Genomic DNA, 17073 nt, shown 5'->3' with positions numbered 1-17073 from the left:
GTGTTTCTTTTGTTGTAGCTAATTCTACATTGTTAATAGCTAGTTGCGCTATTAAAAGCTATTCTGCCTAGTTATCCTAAGTGTAGAAAATGTACTTTTTTAAATACTTTTCTACTTTAGTGTTTATTCTTTTAGTCTGTCTGTCTGTTTACAGGTAGTAAGCTATTAATAGCTTATGTGCTATGCTAAGGTGTTGCATTGCTGCTTTCTAAAATCTGCTAGTAAACAGTTTGTCTTAGTTAGAGATAATAGTTTTAGGGCATCTGTGTACTAATATTATGTTTTGTTTTAATTTATAAATAAATTTTTTAGCAGTTATTGTTTTTTCTAAGGGCTAAGTGTGTAGATACTTAGTGGTTTTATCTAGAGCTACTGTGATTATGTTGCACATCCTATCTGTCCCTAGTTCTTTAAACAGGGGTAATTCTATAATAAAATCTATTGTAATTATTGTCTATAGTAGCTTTAGTGCTTTAATTAGTTAAAAGTATCTGTAGGCTTTATGCCTTTGCAGGTTATTCTTATTACAGATATTACATTCTCTAAGTACCTTAGTGCATAGTTGCTTTATCTTTAGTATCTATTATAGTATAGCAGTCCTTAGTTTCTTCTAGAGGGTGCCTATTCTAGAATGTCTAAACATTAGAGATTTATAATATTCTCTAATTAAGTTTTTCTATCCCTGCTTGCTAGCTGTAAGCATGTAGAATTCTTTTATAGGTTAAGGCCTATTATAGGTCTATCCTTTATTAGTTTCTTTAAAGAGTGTAAACTTCTTTATTCTTTCCTTTTCTTTATTAAAGTAGTCTAGTCTTTAGCTAAGGGCGTTAGCCTACTAATTCTGTGCTCCTAGGACATGCTTAATAATGCAGTTAAACTAGGTAAGTTCTATTACCTATCTTATGTGCATTAGTAATAACTTCTTTACTGTTAGAAACGTAACTAAATTTGCATAGTTAGTTATAATGTTAAAGGGTTTTACTATTCTATGTAGCTCTATAGCCTATACTCTTATAGCATTTAGTATTACCTTTAATTCTTTGTTAGGTATGCTGTAGCCTGCTTTAGGTCCTAAGAACTTAGCAGAATAGTACGCGACTAGGTGCTATTTTCTGTCTTCCTGTTTTTAGTATAACGTTGCTCTGCTAGCTCCTAGGGATGCGTCTGTATGGATCTTTGTATCTAGTTATAGGTTGTACATTCTTAGTACTAGTTTGTCTGTTATAGCTTGTTTTAATGTTGTAAATGCTTTATTTATTTTTAGAGTCTAAACAAATTTTACTGCTGCCTGCTCTTTAGTTATAGCGTTTATTAATAGTATAGTAATTTTTAAATAGTCTTTAATTATTTGTCTAATGTAGCCTAATAGTCTTAGGAATTCTTTTACTTCTTTAACTATTATTAGTTCTAGCTATTTAAGCACTTTTTGTACTTTAGCTAGGTTAATTTTTATTTCTTTTTTATTAATTATAAATCCTAAGTATTCTGTTTTAGTAACATAGAATTTGCATTTAGAGAGCTGCAGGTGAAGTCTATACTTCCTAAGCTGTTCTAAAACCTTCTGCACCTTCTGTACGTAGTCTTCTAGGGTATCTTTTAAATAAATAAGGACGTTATCTAGATATACTAAGGTGAAGACATTAAGGTATAGGTTAAGGGCTGTATTAATAATTTGCTAGAACGTTGCTAGGGCATTTGTTAGACTAAATAGCATTACTAATAATTTGTAGAGTCCCTACAGGGTTCTAAACACTATAAGCTATTTATCTCCTTCTTATATTCTTATTTTGTTAAATCTATCTTGTACGTTAAACTTTGTAAAGTACTAGGTTCTTTTTAGTTAATTTATAATATCTTGTATAATTAGCAAAGAGAATTAGTCCTAAATTGTGTTATTATTTAGGGTTCTATAGTCCTAACAGACTTGTATTTTCCCTTTTTTCTTTCTTGCAAAGACTACTGCTAAAGCTACTAGGCTATAGCTTTCCTAGATATAGCTTTATGCTAACATCTTATTAACATATTCTTACAGGGCTTCTTTCTATATCCTAGTTAGAGGACAAAGCTTATAGGTTTTTAGATTATAGTCCTTTATTAGGTTAATAGCATAATCCTAGGGCTAATGTAGTAGTAATTCTTCTAGATCCTTTAGTGTTTTAAACATGTCCTTGTAATCTTTATACTTAGTTAGGATATAACCTTTGTTCTAGGTTTGTATAACACTAATCTATTCTACATTCTTGTCTGCTCTAATTTCTTTGTAAGAGACTTCTTTTAATTTCTTTTTTATTATTTGTATTACTTAAGCTTCTAGCTCTTAGTAGGGGAATTTTTAGAGTTTTCCTTTCTTAAGGTAGTAACTACTACCTTGCTTTACTTGCTTGTGAATTAGGCACCTGTTGTTGTAGCATGCTAACCAGGTCATTGTAACGATTCTACGAATCGTTCCATCTCGGGTCGCTCGGATCCTATCGGAAGGGTCCCCGTATCGGCCCCGACCATGACTTGACCTAGTCCCCTGCAGTTACCCCTATTCCCTTATGTATTTAGTTGCACCTTGCCCCTGTAGCTAGCTTAGTAGTTTTCTGATATCCTACGTACAAGGCTTATAGGTGTTATTGGTATTCCTAGGTCTCTAAGTCCCCACGCACTTCTATATGCCTCTAAGTGGATTTATACCGCATTTAGACCTATTGTCTTGCCTGCGCTGTTACATTATATTAGAAAACTTACTTTTACTAGTAATAGCCTTATTAATAATATTACATTAATTATTTATTTAACTACATCTAACTCTAAGAAGCGTTTAATTTAGTTTAGGTTACTGTTTTTACACACTGTTACATTAAATTATTTAGTTAGTATAGATAAGATTTTAGAGACCTTTTATTAACTAAAGCTTTTAAGTTTAAAACTTTCTATCCTCTATAATTAAAATTACCTTTAGAAAAGTTGTAAAAAGTGTGCTAAAGTAAAAACTTAAAGACTACTAATAACTTATTAGAATTAAGAACAACTACTAATGCCTAACTCTTAACTACTATTAGATCTTATTATAAAGACTGTAACCTATTCTAGCTGTAGCTAAGGCAAAATACTTACTTTTAAAACTAAACTACTACTAACCTTAACAGCTAAACCTTTTTTTATAGGACCTAAAGCTAAAAACTTACTAGATTTAAAGTTAAACTCTAGCAGCATAGCTCTTAAGAACTAAGTTGCTTAATTAAGGGCATAAATTAAATAGCTAACTAGATTAAAAACTATTAGTTCTAATTATCTTCTACTAACTACTAAATTACTTTTAATAATGCCTTAAATTACCTCTACTACTTTAATAGTAAGAGACTTTTTAAGCACCCCTAAGCTTTCTTAAAGCTACCTTACTAAACACACGCTTAAGATTAAGAACTTTATAGACAGCAAAGAACTTACATTTAAATAATAGTAAGCCTTTATTATAGATAGACTTAACATTAATGCAGATTACTATTAGAGTAAGCGCGCACGCATAGCGCTAGTATAGGGACACACTGCTAGTATCACAAAGGAATACCTAGAGCCTAGATACCTAGCTAAATTAAATAACTTTTAGTTTAAAAACATAAAAGAAATAATTAAGCTTTTATAAACATACTTTATTACTAGTAATAAAGAGATAGAAGCGTAACAGGCGTTTTAAACTTTAAAAATAAGTAAAGAAAAAGTGTTCTTTACTTTTAAAGCTTACTTTATTAGTGCTACTGTTAAAGAGTTTATATTAAAGTTAAAATAGTTCTTTTACTTATAAAAAAAGATACTGCTTAGCTTAAAAGTACTAAACTTAGGTTTTAAGCACACTTAAAAGGGCTTCTTTAAGACTATAGTAGCCTACCTAACAGCCTATAACATAGAAAGAAGGAATACCCTTACTATTTTAGAGTAAACTGTTATTCTTACCTAACAGTCTACTGTTAGACCTAGTATAGATTAGTCTTAGAAGGTTTCTAGTAATACATCTAAGGCAGTATACTATCCTAGTGCACCCTGACCTGCACCTCTGTTAGTACCCTAGTCTATATTAGTTACTTATAGACAATCTAGCTAGACACCTGCCTTAGAAAGACAGATAACTTCTAGTAACTATTATAATTATAGAAAACTAAAACATTTTACTAGTAACTACTCTATCTCTAAAGTATAAGAAATAGAGGTAGAGTAGTAAGATTTTAAAAAAAAATTTATAAACATAAATAATTTTAATCTAGATGCCTTTTAAATAAAAAATAGTAATGCCTAGAAAAACTTTTTATTCTAGGCTTAAGTAAGTATAATTTATTAAACATTAATCTATTACACTTATTTAAAGAAAAACACTTTTAAGTTCCTACTATTTTATATTTAAAAAGCATTAGAGTCTGTTTAAATTTTTTAGTTAATACTAGCGCTTATAGTTTCTTATTTATTAACTTACTAACTACTAAGTTATTATTTTAATGCCTCTATGTCCTTATCTAACGCTTACTATTTAAAGTTATAGTTAAGGGCTTTTAAGATTAGATCTAAGTCCCTATCTACTAGTATATCTGCCTACACATGTAAATTAATAAGAGAAGCATCTAAAACTGCTTCTTTATTATTATAGACCTTAGCTCCTAAAATTACATTATTAGCATTAAATAGTTATGTTATTTTAAACTCTATCTAAATACAGAGAGGAATTAGATTATATAGCCTAATAAATATCTGCCTACCTATAAACCTTTGCTGCCCTTGCTTATGCAATTAACCTAGCCTGCGCGCGACAAAGAAGTAGAGCTAGATATTAAACAACGCAACGCACTATAGAAAAAGGACTAATTTTAGTAGTTATATAGCCTAACAATCTACTGCATTAAGGGTTTGCTAAGGCTACTAAAATTATACAGATCTTCTATTGTCTATAGTCTAAAGACACTTAAATTATTCTTTTGCTTATTTATTAAGAAGTTTAGAACAGGTCTAAAGAAGGTTTATTTAGCTACTATTACCTTAATTTTAGTAAATGCTTTTTATTTTAATATAAAGAGAAAAAAGAATAAGTTCTTTTTAACTTTTATCTATAAAATTAAGCAGTTAATTAAAGACAAGTAAGCCTAATAGTTAGACACTAAATATAAAACTAAAGTATTAGTAAACCTCTAATTACTATCTAAATACTGTTAGTACTAAGATGTATTTAGCCACACTGCAGCTTACTAGCTACTAGTACATTGTCTATATAACTACAAGATTATCCTTACAGAGCCTCTCCCTAACAGTTATAGTCTGTTGTACAAACAGAACCTTAAGAAGCTAGAGGCAATAAAGAAATACATTATAGATAATCTAAAATATAGCTTTATTAAGCAGAGTTAGAGCCCTTTTGCATCTCTTATCTTTTATATACAGAAACTAAATAGCAACTTATGTATCTGTGTTAATTACTATAAACTTAACACTCTTACCTGCAAAAATGTGTATCTAATACTGCGCATAGACAAACTCCTGTTAAGACCTACTAAGGTAGTAATTTTTACTAAGTTTAATATTTGTGTAGCTTTTAATAAGATTAGGATAGATCTAAGCTCTAAGAAGTGTACTACCTTTTAGACATAATATAAAACTTATAAGTGTAAAGTTTTGCCTTTTAGATTATGTAATAGTCTAGCAACTTACTAGCGCTATATAAATAACATATTAATTAACTATCTAAATAATTTTTGTATTACCTATCTTAATAACATCTTTATCTACTTTAAAGATAAGGCAACTTATATTCTTTATATTAAAAAAGTCTTAGAAAGGCTCTAGTAAGCAGGATTATAAGTAGAGATTAAAAAAAGTAAATTTTATGTTACTTAAACAAGGTATCTTAGCTATATACTTTTAAATAAAAGACTAAAGGTTAACCTAAAAAAAGTAGAGGTGCTACATAACTAGCAGGCGCCTACTACTATAACAGGTGTGAAATCCTTTCTAGGCTTTACTAGATTTTATTAGTAATTTATTTTAAAATTCTTTTATATAGTAAAACTAATTATTACGCTTTAAAGCCCTACTACCTTTTTTATATAGACTTTAGAGTGTAACATAGCTTTTAAAAAGCTAAAGTCTGTGCTACTAAGTATACCTACACTCTACTATTTTAACTCTGTGTTATAAACTAAAATTAAAACTAACACTTTTAATAGAGTAGTAGTAGGAGTTCTTTTTTAGGAACAAGCAGATAGAAATTAGTGCCCTGTATTGTTTTATAGTAAGGTCCTATCTAGTTTAGAGCTAAACTAGGAGATACATAATAAGAAGCTATTTGCAATTATTACTATGTTTAAATAATAAAGGGCTAAGCTTACATCTGTAGTAATAAGCACCTTAGTATATACTAATTATTATTTATTAAAGTACTTTATAATAATAAAGGTGCTAAATGCTTATTAGGTCTATTAGGCTAAAAAGTTAGCTTAGTATTACTTCTAAATTAAGTACACCCTTAGTAAGAACAACGCTAGGGCAGACATTCTTAGTTATTATAAATAAGATATAGAAAATTTAAAAGCAGCTTAAACTAATAATAAGTTAAGAGTTCTACTAGGACTACACTAACTACACCCCTAAATTAACTCTAAACTAGCCTAGTACTACATTGCTTAAACAATAACTTAAGTAGCTATACTAAATGTTATAGAAAGACTAGACTAGGTTATGTCTTTAGATTCTTTAGAATTAATTAACATATTACTTTAAAAAAATTAAGCCTTTTTTGTGTAGAAGTAAGAACTTCTACTCTACTATTATTAGATAGGAAACAGACTACTTCTTTATGCTAACTGCTTATGTGTGCTAGTAGACTTGTTGCTGTGTACCTAACTTATCTAAGAAGTCTATAATTAAGTATCTTTAGCACACTCTAGTGCTACTAAGACCTATTAGTTACTGTCCTAAAAGTACTACTAAAAGGGTATAAAGGCTACTTATAAATAATATATATAGAATTACCTTCTTTGTTGTAAGGCTTATTTAAAACAGACCTAAACCCTAGGCTTTATCTACCCCTTACTAATTCCTGCTTAACTAATGCAGCACCTGTGCATTAACTTTAAGAAGTTCTTTAAAGATAAGTCTAAATATAATTAGATTATAGTTATAATTAATTACCTGTTAAAACAAGCTATTTCTATCCTCTGCTATAAAATAATTAACGCCTAGGGAATAGCTGCTTTGTTTATTTAATAAGTGTACTATTTTAGCTACACACCTAAAACTATTATTTTTAATTAAGGACCTTAGTTTGTATCTAGTTTCTAGTCTAAATTTTGTTAAATTCTAGGCATAAAAGTTAAGCTTTTTACTGCTTATTATAAAAAAACAGATAGCTAAACAAAAATTATAAATAAGTATATTAATTAAAGACTAAGGCCTTTTATATTTTTTTACTAAAATAACTAAAGTTTCTTACTGCCCCTAATTAATTAGGCTTAGATAACCTTACTCTATGCAATAATTAAAATGTCTTTATATTAAGTCCTATACAGCTCTAAACTATGTTAAAGCTGGGACTAGAAACATTCCACAGAACCTATTACAGCTATAGATAAGCTAAATTATAAGGATGCTTTAGTATTAGCAACTTACATGCATGCAGCCTAGGAGTTAGCTAAGACCTATATAGAAAAGGCCTAGGATTAGATGCAAACTGTAGTTAACTACTACTACTAGCTAGTTAACTAGGAGGTTAGTGACATAGTCTACCTAGACACTAAGAACTTTACTGTTTAGAGACCTAGCTAAAAACTATCTAAATAATAAAAAGGCCCCTTTAAGGTACTTACATAAGTTAGAAACTTATACTACTTAAAGCTACCTTTAGAGTTAAAGATACATAACATCTTTGCACTAAACATACTTTATAAAGATCTTTAAGATCTACTTCTAAGATAAGAACCTCTAAAACCCCCTAGAATTACTATTAATAAAGTAGAAGAGTAGAAAGTAGAGAAAATACTTACTAGCAAGCTCTACTAGAAAACACTTAAGTACTAGGTAAAATAAGTAGGACACAACCCTAATCTAGTCTAGTACAAGGCTTTAAATTTTATAGGTTCCCCCTATAAATTAAAAGCCTTTTATAATAAGCATCTAAATTAGCTAGGACTTTTAAGGGCCTTATAAAAGTAGATTAAAGCTTTTAAAGCTAGTGTAAAAGGTATAGATTACTTAGCAGATAATAAGGTATAGAAGTAAGAAGTTAGATTATATTTTTACATAATATTATTATAACTCTACAGACATGTTGCTTAGGAGGTCTAACAGTAAGCTGTTAGACACCTCTAGACTCTTCTCTTCCTTCTCCTCTGCCCTTCTTTCTCTTCTTCTTCCCCTCCTTCCTCCTTTCTAGACTCTCTTTAAACCCCCTCTGCCTTATTCTTAGCTGCCTAAGAGCGCTGTAATGTCTGCCTAAAGGTTAGACACTAGAGCCTCTAGGGCTAAAACCTAACAGAGCAGCTTAGTGTTTTAGTAGAATAAGGCTACCTAGACACTAGCTGCAGAAAGACTAGCTTTCTAACTCTTTATAACTTGCGCTACTTGCGCTAGGTTCTAAGCAAACTCTAAAATAGCTTTAAAGGCCCTCTTTTTGTCTGCCTTACTCCCTGCGTTTTAGGCTGCTGCCTATAGCTTAAGATAGCTCTAAAGGACTAGAAATTCCTTCTTATAATACAAAAGAACCTACGCGCGTGTTAGTAAACTATACTCTAGCAGTATTAGACTATATTTATATAGGGTTGCATTTTTTATTGCGTAAAGTGTAATATTTACATTTCTTTAATTTAAAGGACTAATAGGAAAACTTAACCTAAAAGCTGCAGGTAAGGGTGTAGGCAGCCTAAAGGCAGATAACTTAAAACGCCTCTAAAGAGGCTCTAGAAGGGGGGCAGAGCAGCATAGTAAATTTTTTTAATACTATAATTAGTTAGCAGACTAAGCTATAGAATATTAGGTGTATAATAATACTTATAAAGTAGAGATTTAGATAATAGCTAAAGAAGAAACTAACAACATTAACTAAACTATATAAGTAAAGTAAGCAAACACTTATTACTATAAATAATAAATTTGCTATATTAATAATAACTACACTGCTAGTTACTACTAAACAAAAACATTATAACAAAGGCATTATATTAGTATTAGGTTTTTAGTCTATTCCTTAGTAATAGGAAATTTTAGTTAAGATAGTTATACTTGTTGTATTCTATCTAAATTAGTTCTAAATTAGTTCTAAATATTTTCTACACACTGCAGATAGGGACTATTAGCCTATAGAGGGGGGGGTAGTGTAATAATTCTATAAATTGTTCCATCTTAGGTCGCTCGGATCCTATCAGAAGGGTCCCCGTATCGGCCCCGACCATGACTTGACCTAGTCCCCCGCAGTTACCTCTATTCCCTTATGTATTTAGTTGCACCTCGCCCCTGTAGCTAGCTTAGTAGTTTTCTGATATCCTACGTACAAGGCCTATAGGTGTTATTAGTATTCCTAGGTCTCTAAGTCCCCACGCACTCCCATATGCCTCTGAGTGGATTCATACCGCATTCGGACCCATTGTCTTGCCTGCGCCGTTACAGTCATGTGTGCGTAGTTATTAGGAGTTTCTATTGTTATAGTTCTCTAGTTAATTGCAGGGTTATACGCTCTAAGCTAGTTATAGCCTAGAATTGCATTATATTTGCCTCCTAGCTTAAGTATGTTTATAGACCTCTAATTACTTATGTTAGGGGTTTTAAAGTCCTTTTTATAGGTTTCTAGGTTAATCTATCCTCTGCTGTACTTAATTAATAACGTGTTAGTAAGGGTTACTTTAAACAGGTTTTTCTTTATTTAGAACAGTATACTTTGTTTGTCTACCTATTCCTTATCTATTATAGTAAAGGTGCATCTGCTGTCTACTAGAGCTAGTCTAGGCTATCCTTTGTATGTAAAGGTGGTAGTTAGGCTATGTCCTGCTTCTTGTCCTACTGTAATTACTGCTAAGATGTTATATTTAACTTCCTTATTTAGAAAAGGATAAAAATTAATATTCTAAAAGTTATTGTTAAATTTACCCTTTTTTTCTTTGTAGATTTAATGTTTTTAATTACAGCAGTTAGCTACTTTGCATTTATAGTCTTTAACTAGGTAATATAACATTAGATAGTCTTCTTTTCTTACTACCTTTTACTAGAAATAGTAGAACCTACAGTTGTTTTATTTGTTACACTTTATCTAGCCTTCTTATTTATAAGGAGGAGCTGTTTAATAAGTGTAGCAATTTATAGTTTTGCAGGCTAAGGCTGTTCCCTGCTATAGGCAACTGTTGTAGTTCTTTTCCTATATAAGCTACTATCCTGCTTAATGTTTATTGTTCTAGTGTTTAACACAGTATTGTTGTGTGCACTAGTACTAGGGGTATAGACAATTGTTAGGTCTATGTAACGTGTTAAGAGGGCTCTTCTAAGTCTACTAGAGGTATTCTTTTGTTTGTACTAGCTGTACAGGGTGCTCTTTCCACTAGCACTTGCTTATGCTGTAGGTGCTGCTTCTATAAAGAACACATTGTCTATAGTTCTGTTATATTACAAGAGCTTTTTAGAAGATTGCTAGGCTTAGGAGCAGTGTCTTAGGTTTTTTAGGCGCTAGTTATAGTACTTTAAACCTAACAGGTTTACCTAACTATTCTAGCTTCTAGTCTCTAATCTTAGTAAAAAATTACTATTGCTTTTTTTTATTTATAATGTTGTATTTAACTTTAGCTATTCTTTATATAATGTTAAATGTTAAGTAGTTGTTGCTAATGTTTATTTAATAAAGCAAGACTATATAATTACTCTAGTAGTTATGTTATAATCTATACTTCTAGCATCTGCATCTCTAAAACTGTTAGAAAAGCTCTCTTACAGAAGTACTAGAGGTCTAGTCTTAGAGAGGAAAATGTTCTTCTTCTTTCTAAACATTTATAATATATCCTTAGATTTAAGTCTCTTTTTTATATCCTTTAAAAATTATAAGGTCCTGCAACACTATATTAAAGCTGCTAAAGTTTTAAATAACTACCTTTTAATACAGTTTAGAATAGTTGTTTAAAAAGTAGTTTTCTCTACATTACTAGTAAAGTCTATTATTTAGTCTTTCTTATATTTTCTTATCTATAAGGCTGTATTTAGCAGTAATAGCTTTTATTATTGCAGTAGTATCTTTATTCTCCTCTTTCTAGAAGTCTAGGCAGTTTTAGCAGAAGTGTCCTACTTTTTTATAGTTTAAGTAGGCCTTGTTCTCTAGCTACTTTTATTGTTTCTTTATTAAGGGCAGCTTATTACGTTCTAGAACTTAGCTTTTCTTAGAGAGGGGGCTCTGTGTATGCTTTATATAACTAAGGTCTATTAGTTCTTTATTATATTATAAAAGCTTTTTCTTTTTAGGAACAAACTTTAGTCTTTAGGGGGTTCCTTTTTATTTCTTTTCTCTTTTATGCTCTCTATAATAGTTGTTATAAGTTATTGCTTACATAATAAAGTTTTTAAAGGTAGTTAGTTTTTTACTATGTATAAATTTATCTTTTATAACTTTGCTTAATCTGTTGTAAAATATGCAGTAGAGAGCTTTCTAGTCTGTCTATCTGCAAATAGCTAGCTGTTCTCTAAAGCATGCTGCATAATTTTAGACTAGGCTAGTCTCTTATTTTATAGTGTTTAGTTTGTTAGCTGCAATTTTTTTTTATTAAGGGTCTTATAGATAGCTGTTAAGGCTTCTTTAAAGTTTTTAATGTTACTAAATATTTCTTCTATTTTAGGTGTAAGTTTTTTGCTATTTACTCTAAAGTTTATCTAGTTATCTGCGTAGGGTTAGAACTAAATTGCAAGAGGGCCTTCTAGGTGTAGTTCTATCTAGGATATTATTTTTGCGTTAGTCTAAAATGCTTTTTTGTTGTATTACATGTAGAGGTAGCATCTTGTAAAGAATAGTTAGAGGTCTTTTAAAGATCCTTTAAAGGGCTTTAGAGAGGCTAGTCTTAAAGCTTTCTTAGCTATAATGCTTATTTTTTTAGATAAGATGTTCTAGATTTTTACTAACTCTACTTATAGTTTATATATTTAATAGGCTTAATTAGTTATTTTCTAGAGGCTTAAAGGTTTAGAAGAGTTTTATAATTTTATTACTTCTTAGCAAAGGTTAGTAATTTCTTTTTTAAGTTCTTAAAGTTTACTAATCTTATTACTAATCTACTAAAGTTCTTTAATGTTGTCCTAGATTAAGTTAATTTGTTCTGCTAGAACAGCTTTGCTTTAGGTGGGAACTTCTGTAGATCCTAATAGCGCGGCGTAGGCTATGTTAGAATCTAAGTTGTGTTAGGAGGTTACTATACTTTTTAAAAAGGGTAGTGTTTAATGTTATAATCCTTACTTTATAAAGCACTTAGGTCTAATAATATTCCTAGGTAGAAAGTAAAACAGATAGTAGGGGCTAATCTAGTAGGGTGTACAGTCCTACGTACAGGCTATTAGGCTAATAGAGGGAGGGAGAGTGACCAGATTGTGGTTTACCCTATGTGCGGCAGTAGGGTGGCCAGGGTTAAACAGTCCTATTAGACAGGGTTAGAGGTATATATAGTGCAAGATATACAAATAGTATTACAGCTCTTTAGAAAGCTAAATGCTACTTAGTTTATATAAAGAATAAACTAAACATTAAACACACCTTCTAAAGGTTGTTTAATATAGGAACTATATACATGTGGAGGGGACGCTAAGGGGAGTTAGCAGGAGTTTGTAGGAGCCCTCTAAGAGGGGTTTCTATGGGCTCCCCTGAGCTCCCTTAAGCTCCTTTTAATTCGCGGCCTGTCCTCCTATTGGACGACGCATTCTTCCATGGTCTCGGGTAGCCGTTCTACTTCCGTGTCCTCCGATTGGTCTGTAAGCGAACCCTGCCCCAAACTGGCTAGACTGTGGAGCACTGCTGGTGGGGTTACGCTGGTCCAACCGTAGACCGTAACACAAAAGTGATTGGCCACTTTAGCGAGAGGCCTAGGCCACTCTACAATGCTTTAATTTCAATTAATTGTAACTTAATTAAATTACCACCTTTTTTAATAGTTACAAAAGCAAATAAAACCTCGCGCAAAGAGCCATCTAAGTCTACTGTTAATATAATATAGCAATTCCACCTCTACAGCGTGAGCGCTAGCAAAATTTTAAGTTATCTTAGCATTCCTAAGTCAACAGTTACATATAACATCCGCCGGCTGCGCAAGCAGCCCCAGCCTATCTATACAAAAGCCCTGCGTACAGGCTAGCCTCTAAAGCTTAACAAACGCGCTAAGAGGCATTTAATTTACTAGGCAGTAAATAATCCCTTTGCTACGCTCTAGACTATTGCAACACTGTCTAAGACCCACTGCCGCATCTATGCTAGTACTATAAGGAGATACCTTGTAAAACATAAGTACTACGCCTTCTGTCTGCGTTACAAGCCTTAGCTCTTAGCTGTACACAAAGAAAAACAACTCTGCTTTGCTTAAATCTATTAATATAACAAGAGCAGTAATGTGGCTTGCGTAGCCTATTATAATAAAGCAACATTTAAAGTTAGCTTAGACACTAGACCTCTATATGTACGTTAGCAGCATAGAAAAGCGTACAAGAGTTAGTACCTAAAGCCTACATTTAAGTCTAGAAGGACTACAGTCTCTGTATTTAGTGTAATCTCTCTTAATTTTAAATTAGAGCTGTTTATTAACTAGAAAAGCAAGTAAAATAATGCTAGCAAATACTATTAGATTCTGCACAACATTAGCATCCTATTCTATAAGCAGCTTACAGAGAAACGCGGTATTGGCATATAGATGCAGGATGGAGCCCCTATTTATACTGCAAAGGCTACCTAAAAGTATATAGACAACCATAGCATAATACAGATAGATTAGCCTCTATAAAGTCCTAATTTAAACCTAATTAAGAACCTCTAGCAGATTATAAAGCTCTACATCTTAAAGCAACAAGAATATATTACCACTTGCTAGCAGATAGTAGATATCCTTAAAAAGGAATAGGCAAAGATTACACTAGCTGATTATAGGAAGAGTATTCTAAGCTAGTTAAAGCGCATAAAGGAAGTTATCTAAAACAAAGGCAGGTTAACTCACTATTAATTAACTATAACGCTAAAAGATAGGCCTTAACACAGGCTTCTTATAGAACTAAAAATCTTTTAATTTAGGTAGCAATTAGTTAAGTAACCTCTTTCCTAAATGGGCTGACTATACCCCTGCAGAGCTCGGATCGTTGAGTGGCTAATGACTTTTGGTAGGCGACTGTACAAAGTCCCTTAAAAGATAATAAATAACTACAGCGCTAGATAACCTTTACAAGCTAATTCTACAGCTAACTTATAAAGGCTAGGCAATAAGAAGGAGCAGGTAATTGTTAAGACTATACTTAAGCTATATATGCAAGGATTTTCCCCTTAGATAGCATTTATAGCTAATATTGTCCGTACGCAGCAGCAGCGTCACGGCCTGGATACGAGCGATCGCGCACAAGCAGGATTACGTATCTATGTCACATAATGCTCGTGCGCGAACCTCTGTGCGCAAACATCTAGATATCCCCCTTTTCCTCTATACAGAGAAAAGATAAAAGTAATAGAACTAGAAACATGTTGCCCTTACTTTACCTACCTTATATGCTATGCACACTATACACTACTCTTACTTTTACTACTTAAGTGCTTATACTATAAGCAGCTAGCTATTAGAGCTTATTTAACACTAATTAGTAGTTAATTTAATTAACTATAAATTAGTAAAAGTAATAATAAAGTACTTACACTTTATAAAGTACTTTATTTTGTTACTTATTTTTTAAGAAAAGTAACAATAAAGCACCTACACCTTATAAAGTACTTTGTTTAGTTACTTATCCTTTAGGATAGTAGATTAATCCTTTATATTATACAGCAAGCCCTACTACTGTACAAAGTAAAAAGGAGATAGTGTAAGACATATACTAAAGCTACTAAAGCTGTATAACCTAGTAGCTAGACAATAGCAGATTAATCCTTTACATTATACAGTAAGCTCTGCTACTATACAAAGAAAAGAGGAGATAGTGTAAGGTGTACACTAAAGCTATTAAAGCTGTATAACTTAGCAGCTAGATAACAGCAGTACCTGCGCAATCTACTAAAAAAGTAATTAACTATACTATTATAATAAAATCTTATTAGCAACTAACAACTCTGCGTAATAATAAAAAAAATAAGAAATAATTTTTATTATATAAATAACTTATAAAGGACATAAGAATATTAAAGGCAACACTATAAAATAAGACTAGCCTAAAGTACTAGAATAATAAAATTAATATATTAAAGGCTTTAATAAGCTTATAGACTTAATTATATATAAGTTACATAATTACTAATTTACACATAATAACTTAAAAGGGCGCTACCTTTTTAAGTGTATATATAAAGGATTTTAAAAAATAGACATTATAAAACCTTTTAGCACTTAGCTACATGTTTAAAAAAAAGCTTATATAAGTGCTAGAGAATAAGAAAATTACACTATAGCTAGGCACTAAAAGTACTTAAGCCTAAAAGCTATATAATATAGCATAAAAAAAAGTAATTACACTAAAAAAACTTTATATATAACCTTTATTACTATATAAGGCTCTACATAGAAGTAGACTAAACATAATGCTACTATTAACACTAAATGTACTAGCATTACTTACTTCTATACTTTAGCTAGCACTACACTAATTACTGTACAAATAATACATGCCACTTTACTTAACGCCTGCTCTACACTCTTAATTGTACACACTACTGCCTGCAGTAGTGTATGCACTACTAATACTACCTGCACAATCTATACTACATTATAACTTATATAAACTTCTACTCTAGAGGGAAACTGCTAAAGAAAAACTTTTAGTAGATAAAATTATATAATTTTAAAAAGTATAAAAAAAAAATAATAACTATATAAGTTAACTATACAACATTTTTATAAATAAAATAAGAATCTTTATTAATCTATGTTAATAGCTAGATATTTAAAAAACTTAGTATATAGATATCTTTCTAGATATCTTAAAAAGTTAGGTAAATATGTACTATATGTACAGCATAGGCTCTAGATATAACTAGAAGCATTTATACAACACCTTAAGTAGTTACTTTAACACTAATGTAAACTATAGCTAGTACTAGATAAACTAGACAACAATAACTTTTACATAATGCTAATAAAAAAACTTTAATAAAAGTTTATATAAAGTCTTTAAAATAATAATTAATAAGCTTACACTTATATAAAAGGCACTAAAAATAAAATTCTAAAAAGATGTTCTACTACACACTGCTATTATATAAGCCTGTTAAGGATAACTAAAACTAGAACATGCTATGTTTACTATTAAGCTTTTATATAAAGCTTTATTTAGTAACTTATAAGCATTACTTTAAGTTACTATAAACTAAAGAGTAAACTAATACCTCTAGAAACTACCTAATGCATACTATATAGACTGCTAATATAACTCTACATAATAAAAGTCTGCATAATAAAAGGAAAGCTTCTCTCTGCATAGAAGAGAACAACATAGAAGATCTCTATCTAGGTTTAGGCTATAATTTAGAGATAACTGTATGTAGATAAAAAAGTGCTTTATTTGCTATAAGAAAGAATGTTAGTTATTAAACTACTCTTATAATAACTATACATAAGCAAAGAACTAGTACATTATCTTATATAAAGATTTTTATAATAAGACCTTATTATATAAAGCTATTACCTTATATATCTAAAACTTTAAAAGTTACTTTAAAGAAAAAAATAATTTGCATAATGTAAAAAAAATAAAATAAAAGAGTAAGAATGCTAAAAAAGCTATTAACTACTTTACCTCTACTACTTATTTACACTGTGTAACAAAAGAGGACATTTATAGCTGTTAGATTGAAGCACTGTTTCTAGGCTTCCTGAGATGAATGATGGGTTTGGATATGATGTATGGGATGATTGATTGATT

This window comes from Lindgomyces ingoldianus (assembly GCF_010093535.1).
Source record: "Lindgomyces ingoldianus strain ATCC 200398 unplaced genomic scaffold BDR25scaffold_5, whole genome shotgun sequence".
Lineage (NCBI taxonomy): Eukaryota > Fungi > Ascomycota > Dothideomycetes > Pleosporales > Lindgomycetaceae > Lindgomyces > Lindgomyces ingoldianus.
Note: the sequence above shows the minus strand (reverse complement) of the source record.